At 42.6% G+C, this 21,228-nt stretch overlaps 1 protein-coding gene across 1 annotated transcript in view; it reads left to right on the top strand.

Moving 5' to 3' along the window:
- LOC147730589 (uncharacterized) overlaps window positions 1-21,228 on the top strand; it is a 254,656-nt gene that overhangs the window by 120,974 nt on the left and 112,454 nt on the right. Inside the window, exon 2 of the mRNA XM_086958609.1 lies at window positions 4,563-4,580. The gene's annotated coding sequence lies outside the window, so the exon portion shown is untranslated. The remainder of the gene's footprint in view (window positions 1-4,562; window positions 4,581-21,228) is intronic.

Below are 21,228 nucleotides of genomic sequence, written 5' to 3'. Positions count from 1 at the left end.
GGATAAAGTAAAAGAGTCTGACCAGATTTTACTACGCTCTTCAGGGAATTCAGCTATTATGTTCCCCCAGAGGCTTGTCAATTCGAGATGTAAATTATTCTCTTCATCGGTAGTTAACAGTTCATACCAGAATGAAACTTCTCTAGTCCATCCCCCCCCTACGAATTACATCCAGAAGTCCAGTATCTTTTTCCCGCTGTAAGGTCTGGCTTGACCACCAAGCAGATAATTGGTAGAATTTAAATCTAGTCAGAACCAAACTTGATAAATTTGACAAACGTGAGGTACAAGCCACTAGCTAGGCAGTGATGGGTGACCTGGAAGCAACCAACTCAACTTTAATTGTAACATCAGACAATATGACCTCTTCTGTACATCCAAGAAACTGATTCTAATAGGGCCTGACTATGTCCTTGGTTGACTTGAGGACATGCTTGTATCTCTGAACAAACATACATTGGGTATGCAAAATAATGTTGCCTTTCTGTTGGGTAAAATAGAGGATTTGGAAAACCATGCTATGTAATCTAATGTACAATTCGTCGGCATCCTGGAAGGCAGTAAAAATCAAGAGAACTTCCAAAATTCAGTTTAGTTGGTTGAAGCCTTTGTTAAGTCACATATTTTGCCAACACAAAGTACAAATGTACCCTCCTCGTAAATTTCAACGACTATCGTACAATCGCATTATGGGGCAGATCCTCTCTATAGTAATTAAGAGAAAGTAATGTTCAATTGTGGAGAACCAGCAAGTCCGTATTTACTTGGGTCTGTCGATCTCAGCAACAAGACATCAAAACAAATTTCAAGGCTTTGTGGGATTATTTAAATCAGTGGGCATGAAGGCTCCCTTGGCCCAACAGTCACAGCTTAAGGAGAAGTTTCATCTCTTGTCATCTGTAAGAGAGGCTCAGGATTTGTTAATAAAAGTCCAAAGTGAGGTGACGGTTGAGATTTAGGTGTATGTTGCCCGATTCGAACCAATTGGTAAAGATTCTGCTTATCATGTTCATATGTTTCTGTTTTCAGCTTTAGCTTAACTTAGGCTTTGATGTGGGGTGTGGTGTATGACTTCTTATGTCATGATGATTATTTTCACATTGAGTTTTTGAGTGGGGAGGTTTAGTATCCCAATTGGGAGGGAGAAGAGTGACGCTAGGTGCAGCAACATGGCACCAGATAAAGTGAGGGTTGATTTAGATGTAATGCGGGGAATCCTCCCTTTAAAGATTGGATTTGGGAGGCGGCTATTTCGAGCTGGGGACAGTAGGCACAGGTGGTACAGCAGATGAAAAATATTTGCTATACGCGATTTTTCATAATTGAGCAATTAATCAAGGTTGTTACGTGGAATGCCAATGGTCTCGTGAATGAGTGTAAATATAATTGATGATTAATTGCCTGTCCTCCCTTAGAGCTGAGGTCATCTTTTTTCAGGAAACAGATTTGAAGTCTAAAATTCCCAAGATAATGCTCCCTAGAAGATTTTCTTATGTTTTTTATTCATCATCATGTGCTGTGTTGAAGGGGTGGAAATGTATTAATCAATCAATGTCATCTGGCATATTTTAGACATCAAGAGAGATCATCAAGGAAGATGTATATGGCTTAAGTTTTGGTAGTTGAATTTTATTGAGTATTATGGTCTGATTGAGGAAGGATAAAGGCTCTTAAACAACTCTAAGAACTTTCCATGGACTCTCTACGACCTTTAATTTTTGGGGGAGATTTTAATTTTATACAGAAACTTTGAATAGTGCGAAAAGACAGCTCAAGCCTAAAACTGCAGATGTATTATCAAGCCTAAAGCAGAACTATGCATTGGTGAACCCCTAGTGTTTATATCATCCTGGTTTTTTACAATCTACTTGTTTTGCGCTTTGAGTTAATATTGCATCTAAAATAAAAATGGACTTCACAAATGATCAGTAGAGCCTCAATGGCTATGTGGGCTTATGCTTTTTTAGATCACTTCATTGTCTCATTGGTAAATAAATACATTTTCAGCCAGGGTAAAGTGCATATGGAAATTCGATAAATTATTGTTAGCTGACCACACCTGGTTAGAGGAAACCAGAGGCTTTATCAAGGAACTTTTCCAAATAATTTGGAATTCAGCCCCCAATTTGTAGTTTAAGAGGCTTTCATTCCTATTTTTAGGGGACAGGTGATTGCCTATAAATCTAAATTAAATAAGACATTTTCCTTGAGAATAGTGGAGTTGCAGACTGGTCTGTATATGGCTTCAGTGGCCATTGGGGCTCTAGATTCCAATTCAAATGAACGAATTAGGAGAAAAAAGGATGAGTTACCTGCAGCAACACAAAATCTTAGGGATTTCTTTTTGGCTGTGGAAATCTGTAATCAAAGAACATTGCAGCAAAAAACATATGAAGTAAGCAGGCAGAATGATAAACTTCTTCCTTGGTCTTCCAAGATTTGGAAGAGCAATAATGCAATTTGTAAGATTCTTAATCAGGTCACTAAAGCTTGAACACCAAAAAGTGATAACATTGCAGATATCTCACATCCTCTTAAAGAAAAGATATCATATTTCTCCAGTTAAGCTAGAGAAATATTTTTTGTTCATTTAGAGATATACATATTATACTGTAGCTCACTAGCTTGACGGAGATTCAAAAAGAAAGCCTGTTGGCAAAAAAACACATTACAGAGGTAAGTATTCTGATCGCAGGGCCAGATGTAGGTCGCCAATTACCAGTAGGTAACGGCCGAATTCGGCCATTACCGACCAGTAATTGGTGATTGAGATGTAGGGGCCATTATTTTACAGAATCAGTAAATTTACCGAATCTGTAAATTTACTGATTCTGTAAAATACCGAATCGGTAATTTTACCGATTCGGTAAATCAAGATGTAGGTGGCACTCCACAGAGTGCCACAGGCCCTTAACAGTCGGTATTTTACCACCCAATCCTATTGGGTGGTAAAATACTGAATTCAGGTGTGCATGCACATCTGTACAATGTGACACTCAGACATGCCCTTAGGGCATGTATGTGTGCCACATGGCACACAAGCCTGCACTTGGGGTGCTAGAGGGTGTCAAAGTGACACCCCCAGCACCCTTGCTGGATTCGGTATTTACTAATTCGGTAAATACCGAATCGGTATTCCCCATTGATTCCTATGGGCTCAAAAGCCCATAGGAATCAATGGGGAATACCGATTCGGTATTTACCGAATCGGTAAATACAGAATCTTACAGATTCGGTAATTCAAAATATAAAATTACCTACATCTCCCTCCTTCTAATTTACCGATTCATAAATACCGAATCGGTAAAATTCGGTATTTATGAGTCGGTAAATTAGATTTACCTACATCTGGCCCTAAGTGTATAAAGAAATTGCTGCTGAACTGCTACCATTTTTAATATATTTTCTCAACCATATTAGGACAGGAATTAATATCCCTCATTCTTTTAAGAAATCAGTTGTAGTAAGCCAATTTGTAATGTCAAGTCTTATCAACCAATACGTTTTTTAAAAATCAATTTAAAAAATGTTGATCAAAGTATTGGCAGCAGGAATAATGCCTGCTGTGCATGAAATTATGCATAAGGATCAGAACGTTTTTTTTACCATCCAGATGGAAGAATTGCCCAAACAAATTTCTTGGTTCAGGCTATTGAATTATTTTCTAATAATGGGTTAAAAGTGGCTACATTGATGATAGATGCTGAGACGGCTTGTGATTTAGTGAAGTGGGAGGCTTTAATTTTTTAATCTTGGCAACATTCTGGTTTCCTGACTAATTTTTAACAATGCTTCAGAACACATATCAAGGTGCTGAATTTAGAATAATGATAAACTCAAAAGAGATAGGTTTAGGTAAAATTAAAAGAAGCACCTATTTTTATTGAGCCTTTGGCAGTAAGGCTTAACAAAAATGTTTCAGTAGCTCTACCACTAGAGGGGATGGCAAAAATATGTTTTTTTGCAGTTGACATTATCTTGTATTTGAAAGTTGAAAAAGCCAATGTTCAAGGAGCACAGGACCTAAACTAACAATGCACCTCAGTGGGGGAGCTACGATTAACCATTCAAAAACAGAGCTCTTATTATTCAATGTGGGAGTAATTGATCTCCGTCAATATCTTAAGGAACAGTTCCACAAGGAACCAGTTAGTTACCTGGCAATTGTTGTACCATCCAACATTGCAGATTTGTTTCATTTTAATTATACTTCCAAATTAAAGAAAGTAAAAGATTTTCTGAATAAATGGACTTTGCTTTTATTACCTACCAATGGTCGTATTTCTTTAATCAAAATGTCAATTTCATCTTTGTTTCTATTTCTTTTTCTTAACGACCCAATCAATGAACAGCCGTTACTTTAAAAGAGTTGATTCCCCTTTAAGGAAATTTATGTGGGAAAATAAACACCCTGGGGGCAACCTTTCTGTTTTACAGATAAATAAGGATCCAGACTGACTGGCTCTACCCAATTTGTAGGTTTATTATCATGCATCTCTTTTAGATCATTTTGTCAGAATAATTTATTAAATGGAATCTTTTGATTTTTTTTATTGATTCAGATGCTGAAAGAAACCGAAGTAAGTTTTCCAGCTTTTTTTTAATTTCCTGAAAAAAAATAGATCTAAATTGTTAATTCTTCCGTTTATGACGTGACCCATTGTGTCACATATTGATTTAGTTTTACTTGGTGATTTTAAAGGTAAGGATGACATTTAATACACTAAATCCAGTCTCAGAAACAAAGGACAAAGTGGGAAGAGATTTACTGTTCTAACTTCTATTCAAATAAAATGTTGGAAAGTACATTCCAAGAAGGGGTATTATTTACTATTGTACCTCCAGTCTCACAAACATTGGGGAAAGTGAATACATTTTGTTGGGAGATTTACTATTTTAACTCCAATCCAAGTAAAACTAGAGAAATTAAATAAATAAGGAGGCCGAGATTTAGAGACTAATTACTAGTTTGGCAGTCCAATTGACCATCATTCAAGCAGTAGCAGTGCGCTACCACTGCACTGTATTACAAATTTGGGGTTTGGACTGTCATAAGACCACTGCAACTGCTGGGTATCGTTATCCCGCTGCAGTTTTGCAGTGGCCCGAGGCCTCAATATGCTGCCAGTGCCACAGCAGCACAACAACGCATATAACAAGCCACCTCACCGCCACAGTTTTCATGGCAGTGAGCCCGCCATGAAAAGTGTGGCGGTGAGGCAAGTAAGGGGACTCTACAGGACCCTGTCAGTATGCACCCCCTGTTCATGTGCGGCATGGACTGCACAGTCCATGCCGTGCAGGAATGTGCTTTGGCGCTCCCATTGCGGTGCCTTTCTAAGGCTCAGATGTGAGCCTTTGAAATACACCACTGTGAGACTGCCAAAGCACTGCCAGCCAGACCCTGAATCAACTCATAACCTGGTGAGGGGTGTGCAGACAAGTTTGGCTTTGTGGCAGAGGGGTGCTGGCGAGGTGGCCTGCTGCCACACTACCAAACTTATAATCAGGCCCTCAGTGTTCTAACTCCAGACAAAAAATGTTGATTAAAGGAAATAGATTTGGGAGGGGGTTTCCTATTTACTATTCTTACTTTAGTCCAACAAACTTTCAGAAAGTACACGTGTTGTGATAAGGAAGTTGGTTTAAATGTATTACGGAAACTCTAGTTCAACTTACATTGGTGAAAGAACATATATCCTTGTAAGTGACTGGTGCGGTAGGGAATTATTTTTCAATATTCTAATACAAATATTCAAAATTCATTTATATTATACATAAATGTTTATATAGCATTTATATAAACAATTATAAATCATTTCGTAAATCATATTTTATGAAATACTGAACACATTTTTTTATTTTTTATTTCAATTATTATAAGTAAATTCTATTACATTTTGTAAAAACAGTTAAACAGAAAATTAATATGAGCCCTAATAATTTTTTTAATTGTAAATAACATTTGTGAACCTTTATATATAATATAAGAGGCTTAACCACAATATTTTACTTAGCAGAATATACAATAACACAACTAAAATTATTATCAATTGAAACCTCATGAATGTATGCAAATTCGTTTTCCAAAAGATAACAAAGTACACAAGTACAAAACTTAGGTGAGTCATATTTTTCTTTTCAAATCATTAAGCTAAATAAATAGTATTTTGTAAAATATGGGGTCGATTCAGATTCGGGAAACAAATCCGTACGACGATTCGAATTCGTAGCCGTTTCCGTACGAATCGTTCAAATCCATCCGAATCGCGTAGTATGATCCATAGGGAAATAATACGTATGAATGTGTGCAAACCATATGAAAAGCAAGGGAAAATCCGTACGATACAGGACCCTCACGGTGAACCATACGAATCGTAAACATGCTGTATGACCTGACAAGTACAATCCGGACCGTGGAACGAGAACGTGATTCGTACAGAAAACGTCATACGAGCAATTCCTACGGAGAGCCACACATTGACATACGCACCGTACCCCTGCAATCATGGGGGTACGCACTGTACACCTTTGCACCGTACACCTTTGCACCATACACCTATGCACCGTACACCTACGCGCCATACCCCGATGCACGTACCCCTACGCACCGTACCCCGATGCACCGTACCCCTACGCACTCTACCCCTGGGGGGTCCGTTGCGCACGTGGTTTGAGTCGAAATCTGCTTTTATGGACGTTTTAAACTCCCGTAGAAAAAGAGTCGTTCGGAGTGTTGTCGAGACAAATCATACTTGATGGTTCGTAAAAAGCTGCTTCAATCAGAACGGACGTCACGTACTGCGTGTTCCGAATGCGATTTGTCCGTATTTTTGAGTCGTATGGTCTTTTGTATGATTCGTACGGAGATCTGCTTTGGGTTCGGATCGTACTTCATCGTACGTACGGCGACGTTGAAGGTGTACAATTCGTACCGGAAAAATGCTCCGTACGCGATTCGTAGGGGATCTTACCGAATCGGAATCGACCCCTATATTATAGAAAATGTTATTAAATGCATTAATATTTTACATTATCGATTTATTTAAAAACAATCCAAATAAAACACGACTAATTATTTCTTGTAATGCCCTTCACAGCCTAAAAAGAAAATAATACTAAAGTTATAAAAAATATACAATTATACATCAATACAAATTAAAATCAGTACAAAAAATGTAACAGAATAAAAAACAAATTCATTATAAAATTTGAATTTAACTTCCGAAACAATTCCACAATAAACTTAAAAAGTTGATAAAACTATAAAAACTATAAAACACAATAATTTGATGAATATTTAGAAATACAATTTATTAAAAATAGCACATCACATCACAAGCCCCAAGCAGGGCTGCACAGGTCTTGGTTGTGTGTTCTGGTTCAGGGAAGTCCTGACCTGGCAGTTCATGGAGGACTGCTCATTCTGAAGCAGGGTCAAAACAGATTTGCATTTGGCCAGGTCCAAAGTGAGGTGGCATGTTGGGCAAAAGAAAGATGTTTGTTTTTTATTGCCCCAAAATAATCACAAGCTAAACTTACAAGATATACACGCAGTATGCCACTAAGATCACAAAATAAAATGATTCTGAGGAGTCTATGATACCAACTCCACTAGGAGCCCAATTGCAATGTCGTTAGGACACTGTCCCGAACGAATCGGTTCTGGAATTGTTTCCAAACGAATTGGGTCCTGTGAGTCCGAACGACTGATTATAATGCTTCCCAACATTGTTCGGTCAGACTTGCATTGACTTTAATGGTAGCCTGTGTTCCGAATGAGAACTCAGGCTCCCATTGAAAAAAAGAGTGGTGGGGGAAAACCTTGCACCCCGTGGCATGCACTCCATGGTGCCTGCCACACTGCGCATGGTTGGGAAGATAGAGGGGTCCCTCTGGTACCCCCACAGGCTACTTTCGTAGGTCTTAGTATGAAGGGGGGTCCGCAACAGGCCCCCAAAGATAGATTACAGCAGCAGTTTTGTCTCGGGCAAACCGAATCGGAACGGCTGTTCGAATCAGTCATCGTAATTGCTTGTCTGGAAACCATGTCCATAGAGCTTAACGAATTGGCACTGAAATATTTGGGCTATCCGGATGCCTTTCGGAACTGATTTGGCATGCTTGAACGGTTTCCGGGCCTTATAATCGGTTGTTGGGAAATTTAGACGAATCGATAGGAAACAAGGGTTCTGAACCGGATTCTGCAATGCCGAATCCCATCCGGAGCCTTTCCTAATGACATTGTAATCAGCCCCAATATGGGCAATCAATAGGCTGGAATGCTGGGCCAAGGATATGTAATTAAAATACCAAACTAATAAAAAAAAATGAAGGATGTGGCCAGCACCGGAGCAAGGATACTGATCTGGGGATGAACTCCCATACATAACCCGAATACCAGCCACCCCCGTTTTCCCACAGTCACCACAATGAAGGAACAACATGTTGAAATGTAGCCACAAACCAGCAACATCAGCTTAACCGTACAGTAAGGGAAACTCACCAGCCGAGCTGGTGGACCACACCAGCTTTTACAGACCTAGGTCACCATGAAAGAGACGCTTAAATAACTGTCTTGCCTGAATGGCTTAACTGTAGTTGTATGTGGGTATATGGATACATCTTTCAGAACCCATCGTGCACTGTGAAAATTCTCAGATCAGCAGGTTTCAGCATACATTCCAGTAATTTTTTTTTGTTTGATTGGATACTGGGGCTATTCAGAGACAAAAATGATGCTGTTAGAAAGATGTCAAGTCAATGACAGGTATTTATTATGCATCTCCTTTTTCCACCTTCACATAGCTGTTTGTCACCTGCTTAAAAGGGTAGAATCCCAACATTCTAAGGCAGACTGCAAACCCTAACTGTAAGGATGCACCTACTGGGGAAGAAGGTAGTGGGTCCAAGAAAGGGCAATACCATTTAGATAAATTGATATGTCATTTATAACCATGTTGAAATTATATTATATTATCTTACTATCATTTATAAACAAGTTGAAATGATATTTTATTATCTTATTCATAATAAAAGATGACATTATAACATGTCATGGCATGGAACATCTAAATACTGCATTGGATGTCTGGGACAGAGGAGAGCATGTCAGTGGCGCTAATTTTTTTCTGAAAGTGAAGGTCAAGTATTCTGATTGACGTCGAAAAGTCATCACTGCAGAAGGTTGGTTGGACGGTGGAGGAGAAATTGCTAATTAGAGATTTCTGGCTCTTTAAGTACTGTAAATAGGTGCTGTTTTGTAAAACTCAGTTTACTTATTTATTTTGCATTCCCCGGGAGCACAAAAGACTTTGGGGCCGACCGCATTGGAATCCGCTGTTCGGATTCCTTTCCGACCGACCCATTTTGATGGGGTCGGTCAGAAAGGAATCCAAACTGGATTTCCAAATAACTTGCAACGTGCTCAGAGAGCCCGGATGCCATTCGGAAATCCTCCATCAATCCCTCGGGTGGCTCTTTCTGGCCAAAAGATTACGATGGAGGAGTCCCACAGCCTTTCTGTGCCGGCCTTTCCTACCCAGAAAGGCTGTGGGAATCACACTTTGGAGGCCCCCAGCAGGGACCCCATGGGTGCAAGCCGCCAGATGGCAGCCTAGGTGCCTGCCACCGGGTGCTTGGATGAACTGCACCTCGGCTCTTTACCATGAGAGCATGCATTCTGTTCGGAATATATGTTCCCATGGTAAAGAATATAAGTCTATTGTGTTCGGTGGTATCCTACTTCTTGGGCTGTGACCAACAATAGGAGGTTGTTTGGTCCCTATCCCCAAATGATGTTGGATTGACTCTGGTCCTTCCAACATCGGAATTGCCCCCTAAGTTGGACTTTTTGTGGTGAGAACTTCCACCCCAAAGGACCCTTAAGACCAAGCTACAGTCCCCTGCAGACACTAGCATTTTTTACAAGTAAATGCCTTCAACGTCTGCCAAACTGCACAGATTAGGGCCTTTCCTTACCTGAAGCTATATTACCTTTAGTGCAGAGGGACGTAGCAAATATTATGCAGTATCATGCAGCTGCTTCTTTTGGCCTGTACCCAATCATCCCATGTGAGGGCTCTGCAATTGCTTGTGATCAAGAAAGACAAGAGGCTTGGTCTCACCTGAGTACTTCACAATGCGAGGAGCTTGCTATGTTCTTTTTTGAGTAAAATTTATAAAATCTACAGCTCATTCCAGGAATCTACATTGAATAATACGTCTCAGTTAACTGTGAATTCCCACTTTTCTTCTAATGTTGGGCTTATTCAGGCGGACTTATTTGTTGATCATGCCGACAAACTTGATTGCTGGGTACCTCTAGAAATTAATTCTCTTAGGTGGATTTTGGAAAGCCTTAAATCTGGCTCCCCTAGAGACCCCATTCCGGTTACTGTACTGCAGAAGTTTGAACAATCCTCTTTGACACTGATTATGGAGCTGCTCAATGCTTCTCTTAAAGAGGCCATTGTTCCATCTATTTGGAAGCACGCTATGGTGCTTCCATTATTAAAAAAGGCCTCGGTTGACCCTACTCAGCTATCTAACTTTAGACCCATCTCTCTTCTCCCGGTATTCTCAAATATTTTGGAAAAGCATGTCAATTCCGAATTGCCTACTTTTGTGAGTTCCCGGGATTTTCTTTACGGTTCCCAATCAGGCTTCAGAGCGGGTTTTTCAACTGAAACCGCTCTGCTTGGGGTTAGGGACATGATACGTCAACAAGTAGATGCGGGCGGCACTGTGGCTCTGATACTCTTAGACCTCAGTGCCGCTTTTGACACTGTAGCGCACACTGTGCTATTGCAGGCCTTGCAATCATTGGGGTAACCGAAAGAGCACTCAAATGGCTTGCTGATTTCTTGACGAATCGCTCGTTTCAGGTCTTTTCGCCAATAGCATGCTCTGAGAAACACAAGTCATTATATGGTGTTCCTCAAGGCTCTATTCTTAGCCCTCAATTATTTAACATCTATGTGTGGCCAATGGCGTTGATTGCAGAGGAAGCTGGGTTGTATCTTTTTTCATATATGCAGATGACACCCAGATTGTCTTCTCCCTCTCGGCTGAGGGGGCAAGTACACTGTCGTTACTTCAGGATGGCTTGCGGAATATTGCGGGATGGATGCATACCAATCTATTAAAACTAAATGGAGAGAAAACAGAACTGTTGATCGTGGGCAATAACAAGGATTTGTGTGGGTCCACAACATTGGCCCGCAGAAAGAGGTCCAGTCCCACAACCTAAACATCAAGTGCAAAATTTGGGTATTCTTATCGACAACCAACTGTCCATGAAGAAGCAAGGAGGTAGAGTAGCCTCTACCTGCTTTACTATCCTTAGATGGCTAAAGAAATCTCATGGATGTTACCTTCTTCCGCCCAACGTACAGTGGTCCAGGCACTTATTACTTCAAGGCTGGACTATAGTAACATCTTGTACCTGGGTGCCTCAAGGGAAGTGCTGCGTAAGCTGCAGTTAGTACAGAAAGCCGCAGCACAGCTGCTCTGTAAAATCCCCAAAACTGCTTCTATCTCTGGTTCAATTCGTGAACTTCACTGCCTCAGGATTGAATGTCGCATTAAGTTTAAGGCTTTGAGTCTCATGTTTAAGATAAAATCAGGCAAGGCACTTCCCTACTTGTTGTCCCTTGTTCACCCTTATGTTCCTTCCTGCTCACTTCGATCAGCTACCCAGGCTTTGTCATTCCTAGGATGCGACTAGTTTGAATGGGCAATCGCTCTTTTTCCTATCTGGGTCCCTCTTTATGAAACTCTCTTCCGGCAGGCCTTTGAAGTGAATCTTCTTATGAGATCTTTAGGAGAGGTATAAAAACTTGGCTATTTAATATGTGGCTCTCCTTGTTTGTTTGCACTCTTTCAGGTGGCGCCGGGAAACGCTAGGGTAGCTGTGCGCCTTATAAAATCAAAATAACAATAACAATAACAATAACCTAAAGGGACACCTTTCACCTTGTACAACAGAGTCTGCACTCCAACTCGTGCCGTACCATTTACTAAAGGGCAGTGCTTCAAGAAGTTTCATCAGCAACCTCTTGCTAACAAAGTCTTCATTTAATTTCTAAAGGGAACCCAGTTACCATGTCCTCACCCTTGGTGTCTGGAGCTCCACCCTCCAGTGTCAGTAATGAAGCCAATACACTTTCCCTGTCTGGGGAAGTTATCCATTCTACAACAAGTGGGCATCCAAAGGGATCCCGCTCTGCTTCTTAAAATAAATACTGTGAGCCATACTTAAGGATAAATATCCCCATCCAGGATTTTCAGAATCTTTCTTTTCAGTACCATGATCATGAGGTTAACGCTTCCTTCAAGCACAACCTAAAGTTCTTGATATTTCCAATATGTGCATTCAGACATTACTTTATGTTTTGCAACCCCTGTGCTGTTAAGCTGACTTTGCTGGAGCGGTGGCCTAGCAGGAGACATGCAGTGGATAGACTGTTCACCGAATTCTAGAACCTATTCAAAGTACATGATATATTACTATCATTGCATACAAATTATGCTGATACTTTTCAACATCTTGTTTTCTCGAATTGCATTCTGTCTCAAAATCACCCTTAATATTTCTAACTCTTGCATGAAAACTGATCTTTACTTAAAATGTCTGGTTGTCACCTCTCCTCTTCTCTTTCAAATGCCCCCTTGTACTTACATTCTTTGCATGTCTCCTCTTTCTGAGCACAACAAATTAAAGTCACATGCAGGTTTGCATTAATCCCTATGGTATGTATTTGTGAAAACTGCCCACAACTCATTCGAAAGATCACAACCTTTCCTTCATAAAGTCACACCCCTGCAACCTAACAATACTTAATCTCCCCAAACACATCAACGAACCCCACCAACCATGTGCTTGAACTCACATAACACCTCCACTAATGATCACACCTAACTACTACTAATGTAATCCCAAAGATACTGGATTGAATACATAGATTGGTTTGCACAAGACTAATTCCAATAACTAACAATAACCAACTATACTGGACTAACTATTAATCTTGTGTTTTCTTCTCCCACTACAGCAGGTACTCCAGGGGGGGCCGCTATTTGTATACATAAATGCATACCTTTTGCACTATCTCACACGGTACTTGACAGGAATGGCAGATATGTTATTGTTGCAGGGACCCTCTTGGGCCACAAGATTACACTCATTGGAGTCAATGGCCCCAACACAGACACGCCTGCTTTTTTCAATGAGTTACAGGTACACCTGTTGAACTTGGATCCGGGGCTACTGATAATCGGTGGAGATTTTAATCTGCTGCTTAACCCGTCCAGAGACAGTACATCATCGGCTCCGGACATGAAACCCTGCTCCCGACCAGTTCTTCTTGATGTATGCTCCCATTTTTCCCTCATTGACATCGAGGCTTCTTTGCATGCCTCCACACCTGCTTACTCACACTACTCTGGGTTCCACGACACCTGGACCAGGATCGACTACTGGCTGATTTCCCCGGAGGTGGTTGGATGGGTTGATGACCTCCTTACACTCCCCCGTACTCTGTTGGATCACTCTCCCATAGTGTTGCGACTGAAGATTCCCAGGGTGGGTGGTTATAAAAGACAGTGGCGCTTCCCCGGGAAAGCTTTATCAGATCCAGTATTCACGGAAGAAATCAGGGAGGCCATAGAGGAATATTTTGAACTCAACACGGGCACGGTAGACACCTGGGCGGTCCTGTGGGAAGGCTTTAAGGCAACCATCAGGGAAGTATGCATTGCTAACCACACTGGAGTGCTACGTGATATTCGCACTACCCTGCTCCGGACGGAGCGCGACATAGCGGCGCTGGATGCGGAACAACTTCAACAATATACGGAGGGGAGGGAGACAAAACGCTTACAATTGATGAAGCAGTTTAGAGAGGAGGCTGAGAGAGAACTTAGATTTCTGACTCGGTCACACACGGCTAGGCAATACGGTAAGGGCGACCTGCCGGGCAAATTGTTGGCTCAACTACTTCGGCCCCCATACAAGTCTTCTTACATCACTGACCTAGTAGGCCCTACGGGAGACACTCTGCGCACCACGCCTGCAATATGTGATGCCTTTTTGACTTATAACACATCTTACACTTCCACGTTAACTGATGACGCCACTGACCGAGGTAACTATCTTAATGAGATAGCGATGGTGTACTTGGAGAATTGGATGAGAGATTTTCTGGCCGATCCCATCACACCTGACAATATCATTGAGGCTATTGACTCCATGAGGGAGGTCTTCGTCCCCTGGTTTGGATGGCTTTTCGCCTGATTTTTACAAGGCCTATAAAGAACTGTTGGTCCCCCGTTTAGTGGAAGTGTACGCCGAGGCCCTGGAAATGGGTTGTTTGCCCCCCACACTTAGGGAAGCGGTCATAGTGCTTTTGCCCAAACCGGGAAGGGATCCCACACTGTGTGGTTCTTATCGCCCTCTCTCTTTGTTAAACCTGGACTACAAGATCCTAGCGAAAGTCATCACCATCCGCCTTTCGTTATTAATGTAGTCCATTATTTCCCCAGCCCAATCTGGCTTCGTACCGCATCGCTCCACTTCGCTCAATCTCCGCACCCTGTTTTCCGTTCTGCACCGTGTGGATCCTGTCATCCCAGCAGCTGCGATTCTCTTAGACGCCGAAAAAGCGTTTGACTCTTTAGAGTGGCCATTCCTTATGTCTGTGATGCGCCGGATGGGAATACCTGAATGCTTGGTGAATACGGTGGAATTACTGTACACTCTTCCTGTGGCACGACTGCGCCTCAATGGTACCATCACTAAACAGTTCCGCCTGTTGCGTGGCAAGCGGCAGGGTTGCCCCCTCTCACCACTTTTGTACATATTAGCAATGGACCCATTGGTCCGTTACTTTCAGGAAAGGCATTTACATCGTGGTCTCCAGTTCCGCACAGGCCCACTTTTAATTTCGCTTTATGCGGATGACACCCTCCTATATGTCAGGCAACCCCAGATCAACCTCGAGCCTTTGATCTTGGAAATAACCCGGTTTGGCAAGTTTTTGGGCTTACGCATAAACTGGCATAAATCTGTTATATTTCCACTCACGCCTAGCACAGCTGAATGACCCTGCCCCTTTCCCCTCACATGAAACTGGGACTCAGTGAAATACTGGGGAATCCGAGTACACTTGGATACTGAATCCATCATCAGACTGAACTACGACACCGCGCTGACTGCTCTGGAAGGCCAGATTGAGCGATGGAATCGGCTCCCATTGTCCATGGCTGGGTGTGTCGCAATAATTAAAATGATAGTGCTGCCACGCTTCTTATATTTGTTCAACAATATACCTGTACCCCTCACAAAAATTTTCTTCACACAGTTACGATCCTTATTGCTAAAGCTAGTGTGGGGAAACAAGAATCCACGCGTGTCTTGGCGCCTGTTGACACTCCCATATGAACGCGGTGGACTGGGTGACCCTGATTTTTATCTTTATTTTCTGGTGGCACAGTGCTACTACGCATACCCCTGGTTCCACCCCGATGCCCGGATTGTTTATCTAAAACCGGATGCCGACTTGGTTTTACCGGGGTCGCTGTCCACCACTCTACCGTCGGGCTTCCCTAGAGACCCATGGGACATTCAGACTGTGTCATCGACCTGCTGGGTGTGGGGAAGACTACGCCACCTTACTGGGCTTGCCATCCCATTGCCCAATCCCACCTGGCTGGTGATAACTGGGGAATCTGTAGTGAGGCAAACGTTATCCAAATTCGACATTTCCACCATTGGGGATCTGTTCCCTGATGGCCATGCCTTTTCCCTCACAGAAGATCATCGCTTTACAGAGAGAACGTTTATGGACTCCTTTGTGCGGACCAGGCTGCACTCATTGCTGCGTGCCTCGTCCCCCTCGTTCCCCCTCCCTCCCAAGGAGATGCCTCCCCTCACCTTTCTTATCCAGAACCCATCAGGAACTCATTTAGTCTCTAAATTATATCATATGTGCTGCGACCTTCTACCTTCCCCGGATCAGGGAGTGCGGGCAGCGTGGCAAGCAGATTTGGGTTACCCTATCACAGATGAGCAGTGGCAGTGGTGCTGTAGGGCGACCAAAGACATCTCCCTAAACAGTAGACATAAGCTCCTACACTTTAAGTTCTTGCGTAGATTATACTTCACTCCGGCGCGATTACATAAAATAGACCCAGCAAGGCCCCACGCCTGCCCCAAGTGCGGTGGCCCCCATGCGGACTTTGCACACCTCTCATGGTTGTGCCCAGTGCTTCAAGACTATTGGACCAGGGTACACCGCACACTTAGTGACATGCTGCGCCTGAATCTGGTTCCCATCCCTGAGATTGCCCTTTTGGGTTACATGGCCGACTTCCCAAGGGCGATGCGTAGACTGGCGGCGCTAGGGTTTTTATTGGCTAAGCGCGAGGTGGCACTGAGATGGTGTTACACAATTCCTGGCTCCGGAGCATGGCGCGCTGCAACGCCAACAGTGAGGAATACTCTAGTGTGGTTCCTACTACTTCCAGACCTAGGGATATTTGGGGCCCGTATCGCTCATAATTCGCTGGCATTATGGCAGCAGGTCAGAATGCCTCCACCAATGATATGGATCCCAAAGGGATTGGTTGAAGGACTGCACAGGGCCACTAACAGTAACATTTGATTTGTATATTGCATTTGACTGTACCCCTGTTTCTTTACAACTTTTCCACCGATTGATTAAAAAACCCAAGCGAAGCCTATATTTCGTCGCTGATGTGGTGCGATTTCGTCCACTCTGAGATCCAGCATTGAAATCGCGTCCCCTCAGATGTCTTTCATTTTGACCTAAGACCGGAATTTGATATGTTCAGATTATTGTATATTGCACGTATGTGACTAGAGTGACACAATATGAAACGGCTGTATGTTTTCAACATGTATGCTTACCTTTATTTGTATGTTTCTTTTGGAAAATGATAAATAAAAGTTTTTAAAAAAAAACTATTAATCTTATGTTCGGGAGCAGCATGCTGCCCAGCTCAAAGCACTTCATCTTCTCCTCTTGGATAGTAAGCGCTATATAAATGCAATTAGAATTACAATTACAGTGTGACTCAGCAGTACCAGGGACAAGTACTGTGTGGGAAAGAACAGAAATTCAAAGTAAACAATATAGTCATGGACAATACAGGCAGTTATAAACCCCTTATTGCTGAGAAGGGGCAAGGTACAGTTCAAGGAGAAATCTGACTAAGGACACTCAGGAAATGAACATTAGAAATAAAACACACAAAAAAGCTGATCCGACTGATCTGACGAAGGAATAATTCATGAATGCATTTCGACCCTCCAGTCCTCGCAAAGTGATAGCTTTGCAACGCATCTACAGAGTTTCAACACAGAGACACCAACAGCCATGACAGATTTAGTGAAAGTCATACAGGACTTAAGGGAGCAAGTAAACACCAGCTAAGAAAACAATTTGTTGTCATTTATTTTCCTTTGGTTCATTCTTTTCCCCCTTTTACTTTTCCTCCTTTGGATTGTTCCATACCCAATCCTGTCAAAGGAAGATTTTACAGGTGACTCCAGCTGACTATAACCAGTGATAGTGTATGACACGTAATAAAGCTCTTCTCTTCTTTTCATGTAAGCGGCTTTCTTCATTTTATAACACTGGCACTGAGGATGAATGTTCGTCGCCAGTGTTATGAAATGAAGAAAGCTGTCAATCTGTGCCTGGCTGTCAAGGAGACACGACCCTAAACGCTCAACATGAAAGTCAAAGGACAAGAATTGAGACACACATATGATGATCTGGAAGACCGATCGAGACAGGACAAATCTAAGACTAAGAAATGTGAGCGAGATAGAATGAAACTTTGTGTGTACATTTTTCCTCAGTATCCTGAAGGCCACCAAGGACTTTGAAATTGGCATTGTAATGGATCGGCACCTAGAAAGAAATGCAGAGAGTACCCTTGAGAGATATTCTAGGTAATCTGCCTTCCGCTTCACCAAAGGAGAAAATACTAAGAGCCGCCAGCAGAAAGGAATCATTTTCGTTCAAGGACTACAACTTTAAGTACTTCAAGATCTCTCAAGGACCCTGATCCTAATTACATCTGGGCTAAAAGGCTGGCCATTCTCATTTGCACTGTGGTTTCAACGAGACTCCAAAACCCATGAAATACAAACACTGGAGGAGGGAGAGGGGATCCTGGGTTTCCCTAAAAGAGACCAACTAACGACGAGTGACAGACTGAGATTCACCATATTGTAAAATGAAGAGAAATTGAAAAAGGGTCACGACAGCCGAACGTGGTGAAAAAAAATAATCTTGGTAGGTATTGATGGTGACTAGCTGTCTCTTTATTGCTGAGAAACATTGCTCTAACTTTTAAATACTGTGTTGATTCTAGTCCATCTTGATGTGATGGTTAACCAGTCTCTAACTGCCTTACACTTGACCAGAGCAAAATATTTTTGGGGCAAGTTATAGTTACGCATTGGGTGGGAGACGAGAGCTGGCAGTCATGGGTGCATATGCATCAACACTTCCGGGGGGCATGTTTCCCACTTCGGAGTAATTCTAACTTATTGAAATTTGTTTTTCTTTGTTATATTTGTTGGAAACTTCAGTGGGAGGGTCGGAGATGTATTTTTGGGTAGGAAGCATAGAACATCTGTTTGTAAAACATCTACACATATTGACACACACACACATGCAATATAAATATCTCAAGAGCTCATTCACCTGGCATTCAGCCATTCCTATGTGAATGGTACAGCTGTTCTTGTGGAATGTGAGCTGTCTTAAGTCCTCTTTTGTTTGAACACCTAGATCGTGTAAGTTATTGGAAGACACATCTGCTCTCTATGGCCCTGAGACTGATGTCTTATAAGCACTGGCCAACTCAATTTCATGCCATTTTATTCAGGCAAGTCAGCAGGTTACTGATAGCGCTACACACACATTTTTCTTCCAAACCATTTGAAGAGACAAAAGATTCTAAGGATGGATTATATGTCATTGCCCTAGGTAAACTTAAGGGTGTTGACGTTACATCTGTAGCCTCCTATGTCTATACTTTGCAACAATAGAATATTTTAACCACACGGATAGAACTTATCAAAACGAAAATGAAAGTGGAACCAATTTGGTCTGAGAATTTAACGGAGAAGTCTGACAGAGCTTTTTGCAAATTATACAAAGGTTCTATGAAAGAACCGATAAGTATGATAAGCTACTAGCATCTGGGCTGTGTATGGCCAAAGGGAAAACCAGAACTCCTATTGAGTGGTCAGCTCTCAACCTCCCCAACAATAAGCTTCTGCATCATTCTGTAAATGTGATGTAAATGTATAGGCATTTATATAGCGCACTACTTACCTGTAGGGTCCCAAGGCGCTTCGACCGCTGCGAAACCCTTCCTGGCTTCCCTGAGAGATGGTCCCTATTGGGTATCTCCAGGGTGAGACCAGGCATCCCTGGCGGTCTGGTGGGGCCGTTAGTGAAGATGAGGCAAGCTAATGCCTAGAGTTGCCGAGTGTGATCGCTGATCAGAGTGGGCACCGAGGCAAGAGAATTATCGAGTCTGCTGACCCTGGTCCAGAAACCTGCCGCGCCGGGAATCGAACCCTGGTCCTGGGCCGTCCTCTGCTCTCGGGTCTGCCGCCTCTAACCAGTGAGCGACACTACTTCACAATTCTGTAGATTCCCAAAGGACATAATAATCAACACCCAAGAGCTGCTCGTGACCTCACATATTAAAGCCCTCATGACATTTTCTATAGCATCATTATTGATAACTGTTGTAATCATTAAAAGGGCTTCCAGACTAGTTTCATGTATATAAATATATATTTATTAAAAGCTCCAGAGAATAGTTGGTGCTCCCTCTTCAGCTGGTGAGCAACTGGCAATTAGAACATTCTCATTTCACTGTCACTGCACGTAGTCAGAATAGAATACAAAAGATGTAGAATTTAAAGGGACATACATAGTAAATGAAATCCTAAATACAACACATCATCTTCTCTTCATATGTTCTTAACAATATTAACAATAATCCACCTTCCTTATATCATTTTTCAAAAGCCTAAAAATATAATTGTAATCGAACACCTACGAACATACAAAAATGAAACCAAGAAGAAGAAAACAAAAAAAAACTCACAATGAAAATAATTAATAGTTCAATATTCACTACATACATAATCCTGTAGATACCTTGGAGGGCATCTAGACCTGTGAAGTGAAATCCTGTTATTCATGCTATCACCATTGCTGTCTGATGGCAACATAGAATTATCATTGGAATTGTTACCAACCCCTGTAGATGAAGAAACAGAAGGTCTCATAAAAACTTCATGATCACTCAGTAATAAATGTGGATTGAGGTGATCACTTACACCATCGAGCTCTTCTCCCTTATGTTTTTTATGAAGAGCTACCCTTCTCAAATTCCAATGTTCTCCATTGTGTAATGTAACAAATCTATTATGGACAGACTTAAATCTATATGGGCCCCGAAATTTGGTAATCCCAGTACCCACATGTCCTGGCTTAACTTTAACCAAATCATTAGGTTTTATGTTCCCTTTGAGCTTAGACAAATCATGGAAAGGGGCGACCACTCGGTCCCCCCGAACTTATGGCAGAGTACCTCGATCCCCCCGGGAAGCCATTTTGGGCGGGAGGCGCGTCTCGGCTGGTATGCCCGAAGCGGCGTAGCCGGGGCGCGCTCTTTCCCGCCCTGGAGTGGGCTGGCCTAGACACTGACGCAGCTGGCCACGCCCTCGGGGCAGGGCAGGGGCGGGTTTACGCCCGCCCTGAAGACGGATAAAAAGGGACGCAAGACCGGAAGACATCCTCTTGTTCCTGTGCTCTGAAGCTGCACCTCCTCGCTGCACGTGAGCTCGAGACGGAACGAAGAGCCAATTTTGAGCGTTTTAATCTTTCTTTTTTGTCTTCTAGATACTTGGTCGGAAACAATGCCCAAAAAAGGCGCGAAGAGAATGACGACGGATCAGATGGTTCGGGTCCTCATGAAGGAGATGTCCGAACTGAGAAAGCAGGTGGCGAAGCGAGATGGGGAGGGGGGATCGGAGCGTCCATCGGCTGGAGCAACCCCTGGAGGGAGAGCCAAGAGGCCTAGAAGGGGACCAGCCGGGGGAGACGTCCCTGTTCCCTGTACCCCGCTCGAGGCGCCAACCCCGGTACCGGTGGAGGGGAATCCGAT

This window comes from Lissotriton vulgaris, chromosome 2_1, assembly GCF_964263255.1.
Source record: "Lissotriton vulgaris chromosome 2_1, aLisVul1.2, whole genome shotgun sequence".
NCBI lineage: Eukaryota > Metazoa > Chordata > Amphibia > Caudata > Salamandridae > Lissotriton > Lissotriton vulgaris.
Note: the sequence above shows the minus strand (reverse complement) of the source record. Positions and strands in the feature narration are given on the sequence as shown.